Genomic DNA, 13,704 nt, shown 5'->3' on the forward strand with positions numbered 1-13,704 from the left:
CATCTGGTCATGACTCTTCCTTCTACTCTCCTATTCTGCCCATCGCCCCCAAACCAGTACTGAGTGGCACAGCTCTAGAACCTTTTGCACTTGCTCCCTGCCTACCAAACAGCTTCTCCAGGCACAGCCTGTACTGTGGGAGGGTTCAGACAGGATTCTCTGGGCCGGTCCCCGGCCCAGAAGTGGAGACATTGGTTGGAGGAGTGGTTTTGCTGCTGTGGGGGTGGTTACATAATAACGCCTCCATATGTCTTCTCTCCCAAACTTCCGGGGGATGTGAGGCTTCCTCCATCCCTCAACCAGCTCTGGCTGGATGCATTGTCCAGTTCCTGCTTGCTCAGCTGCTCATTCAGCCTGAATGGACCTTGGAGATCAGACTAGCCTCCATATCTTCTAACCAGTAGAAAACTTCAGAACATTAACCCTTTCTAATCACTAAGTGAAGCACAAAGTGTGTGCAGAGCCGTTAGAAGTTTAGCTTAGGGGCTTTTCCAGTTCTGGATGTAAGGAGCTTAGAAGCTGACATTCCATCCTCACAAGTAAAAAACTGAACAACCTGAAAAATCAACAACTCTTCTTGGATCTCTAGGAGAGAACACAGGGAAAACCATTGTTCCTAAGATTGGAGAGACAGACAGGTGAGTACAGGGAGTCACAGCTTACTGGAATAAAGACTCATAGCTAGAAACCACTTAGGGAATCAGTGGAGGAGGAAAACCCAAACTTTAATTGATACATTGCTAGAGGCTCAATGTGGGCAAGTCTAAGAGTTATAAACTCTGGGGGATACAGTCACAGGGAGTCTTTCACAATTTTGAGAAATTTAGCTCCAGGATCTCCTCCAGGTTCTCACAGTAACTACCAGGAGAAAAAAAATCCTTCATGCTTTTGGCAAGAGGAAAGGGGAAAGGAACCATTTTGAAATGTGCCAGAGTACTCTTTTCTCCTTAACAAGGCCTGCCTTCAGGGAAAACTGGAAAACTAGTAAACTAGAGCCTAACCTGCTGGGGTATTATCAGACTGTAACTGACTTGGGAAGGTACATATCCAACTCCAGTGAGCTCTAGCTTCCCAAGCAGAAGAAGAGAAACATCCAACTCCAGCATACCCTAGTCATCCTGTCCTACATAAGGGGGAAAGATGGTAACTGAGAAATTAATGAAGTCCATAGTCCAGAGGCACAACCTCACTAAAAGACTGAGACCTAATTATAGGGCTATAGAACACTTCCTTTCCCCTCACGCCTCACTACCACATTACTAAAGGCCTACTCACAGCCATTCCTTTTACCTGGTATATCATGTCTGGCTACCTAGAAAAAAAATTACAGGACATATAAAAAAAGCCAAAAGCAAAAACAAAAAAAACAACCCAGAAACCTTACAATATGAAAAGAATAAGACATGGCAGCAATGTTGGAATTATCAGACCAAGAATTTAAAACAATATGATTAACATGCTAAGAACTCTAATGGATAAAGTAAACAGCACACAAGAACAGTTGGGCATTGAAAGCAGAGAGATGGAAATCATAAGGAGAACCAAAAAGAAATGCTAGAGATAAACAAACAAACAAACAAACAAACAAACAAACAAAAACAACCTTTACAGAAATGAAGAATGCCTTTGCTGGCCTTGTTAGTACACTAGACACAATTGAGGGAAGAATCTCTGAGCTAGAGCATATATCAACAGAACCCACAAAAAGCAAAGAAAACAAATATGTTAAGAAAGGAGAGAAAATGGAATCATAAAATAATCAATTAAACCCACAAAAGGCAGAAAAAGAATGGAAGACAAAAATTGGAGCAAAGAATGAGGGTGACAAAAATAAAATGGTAATAAATATGGTACATATTAATCCAACTGTATCAATAATCACTTTGAATGTCAATGGCCCAAATGCACTAGTTAAAAGACAGAGATTATCAGAGTAGATCAAGACATAAGACCCAACTAGAAAGACAAATACCATGTGATTTCACTCTTATGTGGAATTTAAGAAACAAAACAAAGGAAAAAGAAAGGGATACAAACAAAAAAAAACCACTCTTAACGATTGAGAACAAATTGATGGTTAGCAGAGGGGAGATGGGTGGGAAGATGGGCTAAGTAGGTGATGAGGATTAAGGAGTTCACTCATCATGACAAACACTGGGTGATGTATGCAGTTGTTGAATCACTATATTGTACACCTGAAACTAATATAACACAGTATGTTATCTATACTGGAATTAAAATAAATAAAACATAAGATCCAATAATATGTTGTCTACAAGAAACCCCCTTTAAAGGCACATATGTATTAAAAATAAGTGGAGAGAAGAATATACGATGCTAACCCTAATCAAGAGTAGTTACATTAGTTTCAGACAGAACAGACTTGAAATTATTGAAAGTCATGAGGGACAAATAATAATAGTAAAGGAATCAAGTCTTCAAAAAGACATAATAATTCTTAACATGTATGTGCCTAACAACAGAGTATCAAACTATGTGAGCTAACAACTAATAGAATTGCAACAATAAATGGTTGAATCCATTATCATAATTGGAGACTTTAATACTCACCTATTATAAATGTACAGATCCATCAAACAGAAAATCGGTAAGGACACAACCAAACTCAACACCTACCATCAACTGGATATAATTGACATCTATAAACAACATCAAACATCAGAGAATGTACATTCTTCTCAACCTCAAATGGAATATTTACCAAGACAGACCAAATTCTGGACCATCGTACACACCTTAACAAATTTGGAAGAATAGAATCACAACATCTGATCTCAGACCACTGTGGAATTAAACTAGAAATCCATAACAGAAAGCAACTGGAAAATCCTAAAATATATGGAGATCAAACAGCACATTTCTAAATAACACATGAGTCAAAGCAGAAGAAATTTAAAAATGCTTAACTAAATGAACATGAAAACATAAAAGAATTTGTGGGATGCAGTGAAAGCAGTGCTTAGAAGGAAATTTATAGCATTGGGTGCACATGTTGGAAAAGAAGGATGATTCATAATCAATAATCTAAGCTTTCATCTTAGGATACTAGAAAGAGAAGAGCAAATTAAAAACAAAGAAAGCATAAGAAAAGAAATAATAATGATTAGAGCAGAAATCAATGAAATTGAAAACATGAAATCAATAGGAAAAAACTCAACAAAACCAAAAGTTGGTTATTTGAAAAGATCAATAATTAATAAGCTTCTAGCCAGACCAACTCTCTTTTCTCTTTTTTCTAAAAGAGAGGATACAAATTGCTAATATTAGAAATGAAAGAAAGAGCATCACTGCAGATTCTGTGCACATTAGAAGGATAATAAAGGAATACTATAAAAAATTTGATAACCTGGGTGAAATGGAGCAATCCTTAAAAGACACAATCTACCAAAAGTCACACCAGAAGAAATAGTCCACAGAGGCCTATATCAATTAAATAAATGAAATTAATAACCTTTCAAACAGATGGGTTCCCTAGTGAATTCTACCAAACGTTTAAGGAAGAAATGATGGCAATTCCCTACAATATTTTTGAGAGGATACAAGCAAAGGGAATACTTCTTAACTTATTATGAGGCCAGTATTACCGTAATACTAAAACCAGACAAGGCATATTATAAGAAAACTACAGATCAATATCTCTCATTAACAAAGATGCAAAATTCCCTCAATAAAATATTCACAAGTTTAATTCAACAACATATTTTAAAAATTATATACCATGATCAAGTGGAATTTATCTCAGATATGGAAGGCTGCTTCAACATTTGAAAATTGATCAATGTAATCTACCACATCAAGAGGCTAAAAAGGAAAATCACATGATCAGAACAATAGGTGCAAAAAAAGCATTTGATAAAATCTGACACTCATTCATGATAAAAACTCAGTAAATAAGGAACAGACGGGAATTTCCTTCACTTGATAAAGAATATCTACAAAAACCCTACAGCTAACATTATATTTAATCATGAGGAACTCAAAACATTCCCACTAAGATCAGGAATAAAGCAAGAATATCACCACTCACCACTCTTTTTCAACATTGTATTAGAAGTTAAAATAATTAAATAAGAGAAAAAAAGGAAATAAAGGTGTACAGATTGGAAGGAAGTAATAAAATTATCTTTGTTCACAGATGGCATGATCATATATGTAGAAAATCTGAAAGAATCAACAACAAAAAAAAACTCCTCAAACTGATTCATTGTAAAGATAGAGGAGGAGGAGAGAGGCCTGGAAGACACCAACATGAGCAAATTGAAATCATTGCAGAAGGATAAAATTTGTCAGTTTATGATCTTCATACAATCTAGTGAAAAAACAGCAGTAAGTTTTCTTTTTCAAAATGACTGGAAGCTGGGTATTGTAACACACATTTTTCTTCCAAAATCCTGAACTTTATATGTGAGAGAGTGTAAAAGGATCATTGAACAGGAAGAAGTTAGAACAACTATACAATAGATACAAAGATCCTAAAGATGAAAATAAAATAGGAAAAGATGGTATACTACAGCTCTGTGATGACCTGGCACTCAATCCAACCAGCATTAGTGTGTTAGTTGTGTGGAAGTTCAGAGCAGCTACACAGTGCAAGTTTCCCAAACAGGAGTTCATGGATGGTGTGACATTGAAAAACTGAAGGCCCAGATACCCGAGATGGAACAAAAATGGAAAGAACCAGGATGATTTAATAATTTTTACCAGTTTGCTTTTAATTTTGCAAAGAATCCAAAACAAAACGGATTAGATGTAGAAGCGGCCATTGTCTACTGTAATTCAGTGCTTAAAGAAGATTTAAATTCTTAGACTTATGGAATACATTTTTGTTGGAGCATCATAAATGATCAATATCAAAAGATACTTGGAATGTTCTTTTAGACTTCAGTACAAAGACTGGTGATGACATGTCTTAATTATGATGAAGAAAGAGCATAGTGTGTTCTTATTGACAATTTTGTGGAACTTGCATGCCCTCAAATTGCTTGGACAAAAAGTACAACAGAGTAGCAAGCACTAAGGGAACCTTATGGAATATACATACTCTGTACAATAAATAGAGTGGAAAATTGCGTGGTCAATTTCTGCTGGCTGGACTGAACTGAAGATCAGTCTTCACAGCTTAGACTGAGAGTTGTGTCAAAACTTTAAAGATACCTTTTGGACTAGATCATATTTCACTCTTCTGATGGTAATTTGGGTTTGTCTTCTAGTCTTGGCTGCTCTAAACATTTATAATCCCAACATTGTGGATTTCATCTTTTATCTATGGACCATACTAGTTTATTCTCCCATAGAGAAGCTTTATGGTGATTATTTTGAGGTTTTCATTCTTGCCTAAAGCACAATGCTGTCTTCACTAGAAAAGTTATTAAAATTAAACATATGAATATTTTTAAAAACCTCCTGAGACTAATAAGCAATTATGGCAAGATTGCAAGGTACAGGGTTATATATAAAAGCCAATTACTTTCCTATATGCCAGCAATGAACAAGTGAAATTTGAAATTAAAAACACAGTACCACTTATATTAGCACTCCCCCCAAATGACGTAGTTAGTATAAATCTAACAAAAGTATAAATCTATATGAAGAAAACTAAAACACTCAGATGAATTGAATTAAGGAACTACTAAATAAATGGAGAGATATTCCATGTTCATGGACAGGAAGACTCAATATTGTCACGATTTCAGTTGTTCCCAACTTCGTCTCTAGATTCACTGCAATTCCAATAAAAATCCTAGCAAGTTATTTTGTGGACATTGACATTGATTCTAGAGTTTATATGGAGAAGGAAAAGACTCGGAATAGCTAAGAGAAGAACAAAGCTGGGGGACTGACACTACCTGACTTAAAAACAATATAAAGCTTCAGTTATCAAGATACGTGGTATAGCAAAAGAATAGACAACTAGATCAATATGATAATAGATTAGAGAATATAGAAGATAATAACAAATAATAAAAATAATATAATTATAATATAAATATAATATAAAAGTAAAATATAATAAAATAATAATAAAGATATTAAAGATAAAAACCCCAGACATATACCCACATAAATATATTCAACTGATCTTTGACAAAGGAACAAAGGCAATACAATGGAGCAAAGACCATCTTTTCTACAAATGGCACTGGAACAACTACAACCATGTGCAGAAAAATAAATCTAGACACATACTTTATAACCTTCACAATAATAAACTTAAAATGGATCATAGGCATAGATGTAAAATGTAAAACTATAAAACTGCTAGAATATACTATAGGAGAAAACCTAGATGACCTTGGGTATGGTGATGTCTTTGTAGATACAACACCAAAGACAATCCATGAAATAAACAATTGATGAGCTGGACTTAATGAACCTTAAGAACTGCTTTGTGAAAGATAATGTCAAGAAAATGAGAAGACAAGTCATAGACTGAGAGAAAACATTTGCAAAGATATATCTGATAAAGAACTATTATCCAAAATATACAAAGATTTTTTCAAACTCAACAATAAGAAAACAAACAAGTCAATTAAAAACTGGGCTAAAGACTTAACAGACACCTCACCAAAGAAAATATACAGATGGTAAAAAAGCACATAAGCACATGAAAATGTGCTTACATCATATAGCATCAGGGAAATGCAAATTAAAACAACAATGAGATATTACTACACACCTATTAGATGGCCAAAATTGGGAATACTGACAACATCAAATGCTGGTGAGGATGTGGAACTCTCATTCATTGTGGGAATGGAAAATAGTACAGCCACTTTGGAAGGCAGCTTGGTAGTTGGATGCTGCTTACAAAACTAAATATGTTCTTTTTTTTTTTTTTAAAGATTTTATTTATTTATTTATTTATGAGAGACACAGAGAAAGAGGCAGAGACAGGCAGAGGGAGAAGCAAGTTCCCTGCAAGAAGCCCGATGCAGGACCTGATCCCAGATTCCGGGATCATGACCCGAGTCGAACCCAGATGCCCAACCACTGAACCACCCAGGCAAAACTAAATATATTCTTAACCATACAATTCATCAATTGTGCTCCTTGGTATTAATTTACCCAAATGAATTGAAAACTTATGTCCATACAAATACCCTAAACATAAGATATCTATGGCAGCTTCATTTGTAACTGACAAAGCTTGGAAACAATCAAGATGTCCTTTAGGAGGTGAGTGGATAAAGAAACTATGATACATCCAGACATGCTAAGTATATTACTTAGCACTAAATAGAAAAGAATTATGAAGCCATGAAAAGACATGAAGGAAACTTAAATTCTTGTTACTGAGTGAAAAAAGTCAATCTGAAAAGGCTACATACTGTATAACTTCAACTATATGACACTCTGGAAAAGGCAAAACTATGGAGATAGTAAAAAGATCAGTGGTTGCCAGGGGTTGAAAGTAGAGGGAAGGATGAATGAGCAGAGCACAAAGGAATTTTAGAGCAGTAAAAATAACTGTATGATTCTATAATGGTAAATACTTGTCATTATACGATTGTCAAATCCATAGAATGTAGAACACCAAGAGTGAACCCTAACATAAATTATGGAATTTAATGAGGTGTCAGTGTAGATTCACCAATTGTAACAAGTATATTACTGTGATACAGTGATAGTGGGGGAAGGCTGTACATGTGGGAGGCAGGGATGTAGGGCAACTCTCTGTACCTTCCTCTCAAAATTTCTTCAAACTTAAAACTGCTCTAAAAGTATAGTCTTATTTTAAAAAGATTTAGCTTGGATCCTGGAATCAGATTTGCTGGACTTGAAACCAGGTAATTATGGCCTTCTAACCCTATGACTCAATTTTCACATCTATAAAGCAGAGATTGTACTAGTATTGACCCACAGGGTGATTGTGAATGTTAAGAAGACAACGCATGAAAAGTAGGTGGCCTCAAGCCTGTCGCAAAAGACAGACAGATTTAAGCTATTTAAAACTGTCCTGGGATCCCTGGGTGGCGGAGCGGTTTGGCGCCTGCCTTTGGCCCAGGGCGCGATCCTGAAGACCCGGGATCGAATCCCACGTCGGGCTCCCGGTGCATGGAGCCTGCTTCTCCCTCTGCCTGTGTCTCTGCCTCTCTCTCTCTCTCTCTCTCTCTCTCTCTGTGACTATCATAAATAAATAAAAATTAAAAAAAAAAAAAACTGTCCTGGCTCGCTGCTCCTCCCCGTTCGACAGAGAGCTGCATCTTCTGGTGTAGTGCCAGCAGCGTCCCCAAGGCACTGATGGTGAAGGTTGGAGTGAATGGATTTGGTCATATTGGGCACCTGGTCACCAGGGCTGCTCTTAACTCTGGCAAAGTAGATATTGTCGCCATCAATGACCCCTTCATTGACCTCAACTACATGGTGTACATGTTCCAGTATGATGCTACCCACCGCAAATTCCACGGCAGTCAAGGCTGAGAACGGGAAACTTGTCATCAATGGGAAGTCCATCTCCATCTTCCAGGAGCAAGATCCCACCAACATCAAATGGGGTGATGCTGGTGCTGAGTATGTTGTGGAGTCCACTGGGGTCTTCACCACCATGGAGAAGGCTGGGGCTCACTTGAAGGGCAGGGCCAAGAGGGTCATCATTTCTGCTCCTTCTGCTGATGCCCCCATGTTTGTGATGGGCGTGAACCACGAGAAGTATGACAACTCCCTCAAGATTGTCAGCAACGCCTCCTCCACCACCAACTGCTTGGCTCCTCTGGCCAAAGTCATCCATGACCACTTCGGCATTGTGGAAGGCCTCATGACCACCATCCATGCCATCACTGCCACCCAGAAGACCATGGATGGTCCCTCTGGGAAGCTATGGCATGGCAGCCAAGGGGCTGCCCAGAACATCATCCCTGTTTCCACGGGCGCCACCAAGGCTGTGGGCAAGGTCATCCCTGAGCTGAACCAGAAGCTCACTGGCATGGCCTTCCATGTCCCCACCCCCAACATGTCAGTTGTGGATCTGACCTGCTGCCTGGAGAAAGCTGCCAAATAGGACGACATCAAGAATAGGTAAAGCAGGCATTGGAGGGCCCCCTCAAGGGCATCCTGGACTACACTGAGAACCAGGTTGTCTCCTCTGACTTCAACAGTGACACTTACTCCTCCACCTTCGACGCCAGGGCTGGCATTGCCCTCAATGACCACTTTGTCAAGCTCATGTGTCAAGCTCATGTCAAGCTGGTGTGACAATGAATTCGGCTACAGCAACCGGAGGGTAGACCTCATGGTCCACATGGCCTCCAAGGAGTAAGAGCCTCCTGGACCACCAGCCCCAGCAAGAACAAAAGGAAGAGAGAGGCCCTCAGCTGCTGGGAAGTCCCTGCCCCAACTTAATCCCCCAGCACACTGAGAATCTCCTGACCTCCAATTTACATCCCAGACCCCGAGGAAGGGGAGAGGCTTGGGAAGCCCTACCTTGTCATGTACCATCAATAAAGTATACCATAACCAGCCTAAATAAATAAATAAATAAATAAATAAATAAATAAATAAAACTGTCCTGTTGGGGCACCTAGGTGGCTCAGTGGTTGAGCATCTGCCTTTGGCTCAGGTCATGATCCCTGAGTCTGGGATTGAGTTCAGCATCAGACTTCAACAGGGAGTCTGCTTCTCTCTCTGCCTTTGTCTCTGCCTCTCTCTGTGTGTCTCTCATAAATAAATAAATAAATAAATAAATAAATAAATAATCTTTTAAAAAAAAAACCAAAGTATTCTGTTGAACAGTCTGAACCAGTGAGGAACAAACAGGAAGTGGCTTGATCTTTCTTCCACCCTGTCCTTCAGGCAAGTTCTTTTGACATCTTAGTGAGCCAACCCACCTCAGCTTTCCAGACATTTTTAATGGTAGGAATAAGTCTTGTTTCTATAAAGATGACTCGCTTTCAGGTATTCAGTCAGTCCAGTCTCAATCAAAATTTGAATCTCACATCCAAGCCCAGCTCTGCTCTGGCCCAGCCAGGCAGTAGGGAGGGTCATCGGGTGTCCTTTCAGGAGTTTTCTCTCTCCCTTCCTCTCCCTTTCCTGGCTCCTCTAGGCTTGGGGCAAAGGAAGTAGAAGATTAATCTAGGAAGGGAGCAAAAAATCTTTTTTCTTTTTCACCTAACTAGTTCTGCTGCCAGATTCCCACATGGCAATCCTCCAAATGCTGGCTTTCTCAAGGAGCACATTTTGCGGATTCTTTTGAGGCTCCCTGGGGACATACACACTGCATAGTGTCTTAACCTGAGAGATACAGTCTTTGGGCAGTCTCTCGTACCTTCTCTTTGCTGGTTAATCTCCACGGCACCCCCTGGCCCTGATCATGCCTCTTCCTTCTCTGTCTTCCTCTGTGATCCAGAGGCTGACTCCTGAGGATGACACCTTTTGGGTTTCCTTTTTGATTTCTGGGTTCACCTAATGGAAGCCCCATCAGGAGAAAGGAAAGTGAGAGGAGAGGGGGATTTCCTACTCATCCTTGCTGCAGGCCTGCACCTGGCAGTAGTGTGGCCCTCATGACCATAACTCCAGCTGAGCTGCCCCACCTCCCCAGATCCAGCCCTCCCTGGGCTCAAGTAATACAATTTCATCCCCTTGAACTTCATCCTCAGAGCAGGAACAGTTCCCTGCTGTCACTAGCCCCAGGTGCCCAAGAACCCACCTGAAATAGTGCCTTCAGGCAGAAAAATTCTTCAAAAAATACACATGGAGTGAGATATTGGAAATAGCTATCAGCAAAATAGAATTCTCACAAAGGACTTGTATACAGAATACATACTTAACCCCTCCACACCAATAAGAAAAAGATATGACCTAATGTAAAAATAAACACAACACTTGAATAGACACTTTACAAAAGAACATATCAAAATATTCTCTTTCATGTGTTTCATAAACACAGAGAAAGGAGTTTAACTTCGTTAGTCATCAGGAAATTGCAGATGAAAAACTGCAATGTGATATCACTGCATACTCACTAGAGTAAAATAAAATAAAAACGGTGGAAAATCCAAGTGCTATGGAGGATGTGAAGCAACTAGAACTCTCCTACACTGCTAGAGGGGTGTAAAGACTTGGAAGAGTCTTTGGTGTGTTTGATAAAATTGAACTACACAAAACATATACCCCAGGAGTTCCATTCCTAGAAATACACTCAATTAAAATGTATGTTCATTCTTCATAAAAGCCCCAACATGGACACTACACACATGAATATTAACAAAAGAATGGATAAATAAATTGTGATACAGTCATTCAGTGGAATACAGCACAGCAGTGAGAGTCAGTGATGTATAATGGTAGGCAACAACATGTATGATTCTTATAAATATAATGTTGAGTAGAGGTGCCTGGGTGGCTCAGTTGGTGAAGCCTCTGACTCTTGATTTTGCCTCAGGTCATGGTTGCATGGGTGGAGTGATTGAGCCCTATGTTGGACTCCCCACTGAGCAGGAAGTCTGCTTGAGATTCTTTTTCTTCTCTCCCTCTGCCCCTCTCCTTGTGCTCTCTCTCTTTCAAAATAAATAAATAAATCTTAAAAAAAAAACTCTCCTTATAAAAACCCAAACACAATGTTGAGTGAAAGAATATAGATTAAAACAAGATGTTGTATATAAATACATTTATACAAAGTTTAAAAACAGGCAAACTAATCTTAGCTGTTGGAAGTTAGGATAGTGGTTATTTTTTTTTAAGATTTTATTTATTTATTCATGAGAGACACAGAGAGAGAGAGAGAGGCAGAGACACAGGCAGAGGGAGAAGCAGGCTCCATGCAGGGAGCCCGACGCAGGACTTGATCCCAGGACTTCAGGATCACACCCCCGTTTGAAGGCAGCGCTAAACCGCTGAGCCACCCGGGCTGCCCCAGGTAGTGGTTATTAAGTATAGGATGGGACTAGTGCATAGTGACTGGAAGGGAATCAGAAGGGGCTTATGGGGAGCTAGAAATGGTCTGTTTCCTGATTTAAGGGTTGATAATGCAAGTCTGTTCAGTTTGTGAAAATTCATTGAACTATACACTTATATGTGCTTTTCTGCAAGTATTTTATTCTACAATAAAAAAGGACTCTTCATTCTTTTCAGCAAATGGTGTCATAACAATTGGATATCCATTTGGAATTAATATCATCCCTCACCTCACACTATATTTTAGAATTAACTTCAAATGGATTGTAGACCTAAATGTAAGAGCTAAAACTATGAAGCTTTGAGAAGGAAAGACAGGGAAATACCTGTGTGAAGTTGCATCAGGCATAGATTTATTGGCTACAACACAAAAAGCACCAAGTACAAAAGAAAAAAGATTGATAAATGGGGCTTCATAAAAATTGTGAGACTTTTGTTCTTTAAAAGACACTTAGAAAAATGAAGAGACAAGGTACAAACTGGGAAAAAATATTTGCAGAGTATATATCTGACAAAGGACTTGTAGTATTTAAATTATGTAAAGAATTTTTTAATTCAATAAGAAGATAAGCAACTCAAAAATTGGCAAAATATTTGAACAGATATTTCACCAAAGATGTGGATGGCAAATAAGCACGTGAAAGGATACTCCACATCATTAGTCACTAGGGAAATGTGAATTAAAACCTCATGAAATACTACTACACACCTGCTAGAATGCCTAAAATTCAAAATACTGACAATACTAAGTGCTGACAAGCATGAGGAAGAAATGGAACTCTCATATAGTACTGACAAGAATACAAAATGTGCAACAGCTTTGGGGAAAAAAATTGGCCAGTTTCTTAGAAAGCTAAACATACACTTACCTTATGAGCCAGAATTTCCACTCCTAGATATTTATACACAAGAAATGAAAACATACATATGCACAAAGACCTGTATGTGAATATTTATAGCCATGTTACTCATAATCACCAAAAGTAGAAACAATTAGAATGTCCTTCAACAAGTGAATTGGTAAGCAAAGTTATGTCCATACAATGGGATGCTATCCACTGACTAAAACTTGGGGAACAAACTACTGACATATGCAGCAACATGAATAGATCTCAAAAACATTATGCCAGGTGAAAGAAGCTGGATACAAAAGCCTACATACTCTATGACATCATTTATGTGGTCTTCCAGCAAGGCAAAACTCTAAAAATAGAACATCTGCTAGTGGTAGCCAGAAACCAGAGGTAAAAGAAGGAGAGTGGATGCAGAGGAGCATGAGGGAACTCTTTGGGGCAATATAAATGTTCTATACTATGTTTCTGGTGGTGGTTATACAACTTTAAACATTTGGGAAAACTCATTAAATGGTATATCTAGAAAGGATGAATGTCATTTTACATAAATTTTACCTTAGTAAACGCTATTTGTACAAATCTCTTCATGCTAACCATCTAGGGTGAATTTCTGCTGGGACCTTGACCAACGAACACACTTCCCTTACCCCCTGCCCCTGATGGGCCCTTCTGAGCCCCTTTGTCCCAGCAGACCACTCCCTGGGACAAGGCACCATCAAGATTGCTAGAACTAGACATCTTCTGTGGCTACCCACAATACCCCACCATACCCATGAGCGTGGGCTGTCCCACCACTGCCCACTGCCCTCACTCTGCAATCATGGGCTGGTCCAGCCAATCTCTCAACCTTGGAGTTTTCTAATAGAGAAGTGGGTATTTCCTCTGCTCATTTCCATTTTCAGTTACTAAGGCACACTTACCAAATATATCAGAAAATCGT

At 38.8% G+C, this 13,704-nt stretch overlaps 2 pseudogenes; both read left to right on the plus strand.

The window, feature by feature from the left end:
- The first annotated feature begins 4,269 nt into the window (after positions 1–4,269).
- Positions 4,270–5,028, plus strand: LOC140609348 (DCN1-like protein 1 pseudogene; annotated as a pseudogene).
- Positions 5,029–8,282: 3,254 nt separating this feature from the next.
- On the plus strand, positions 8,283–9,361 carry LOC140610123 (glyceraldehyde-3-phosphate dehydrogenase-like; annotated as a pseudogene).
- Positions 9,362–13,704: the final 4,343 nt, after the last annotated feature.

The sequence above is a fragment of the Canis lupus genome, chromosome 2 (genome assembly GCF_048164855.1).
Source record: "Canis lupus baileyi chromosome 2, mCanLup2.hap1, whole genome shotgun sequence".
Classification (NCBI taxonomy): domain Eukaryota; kingdom Metazoa; phylum Chordata; class Mammalia; order Carnivora; family Canidae; genus Canis; species Canis lupus.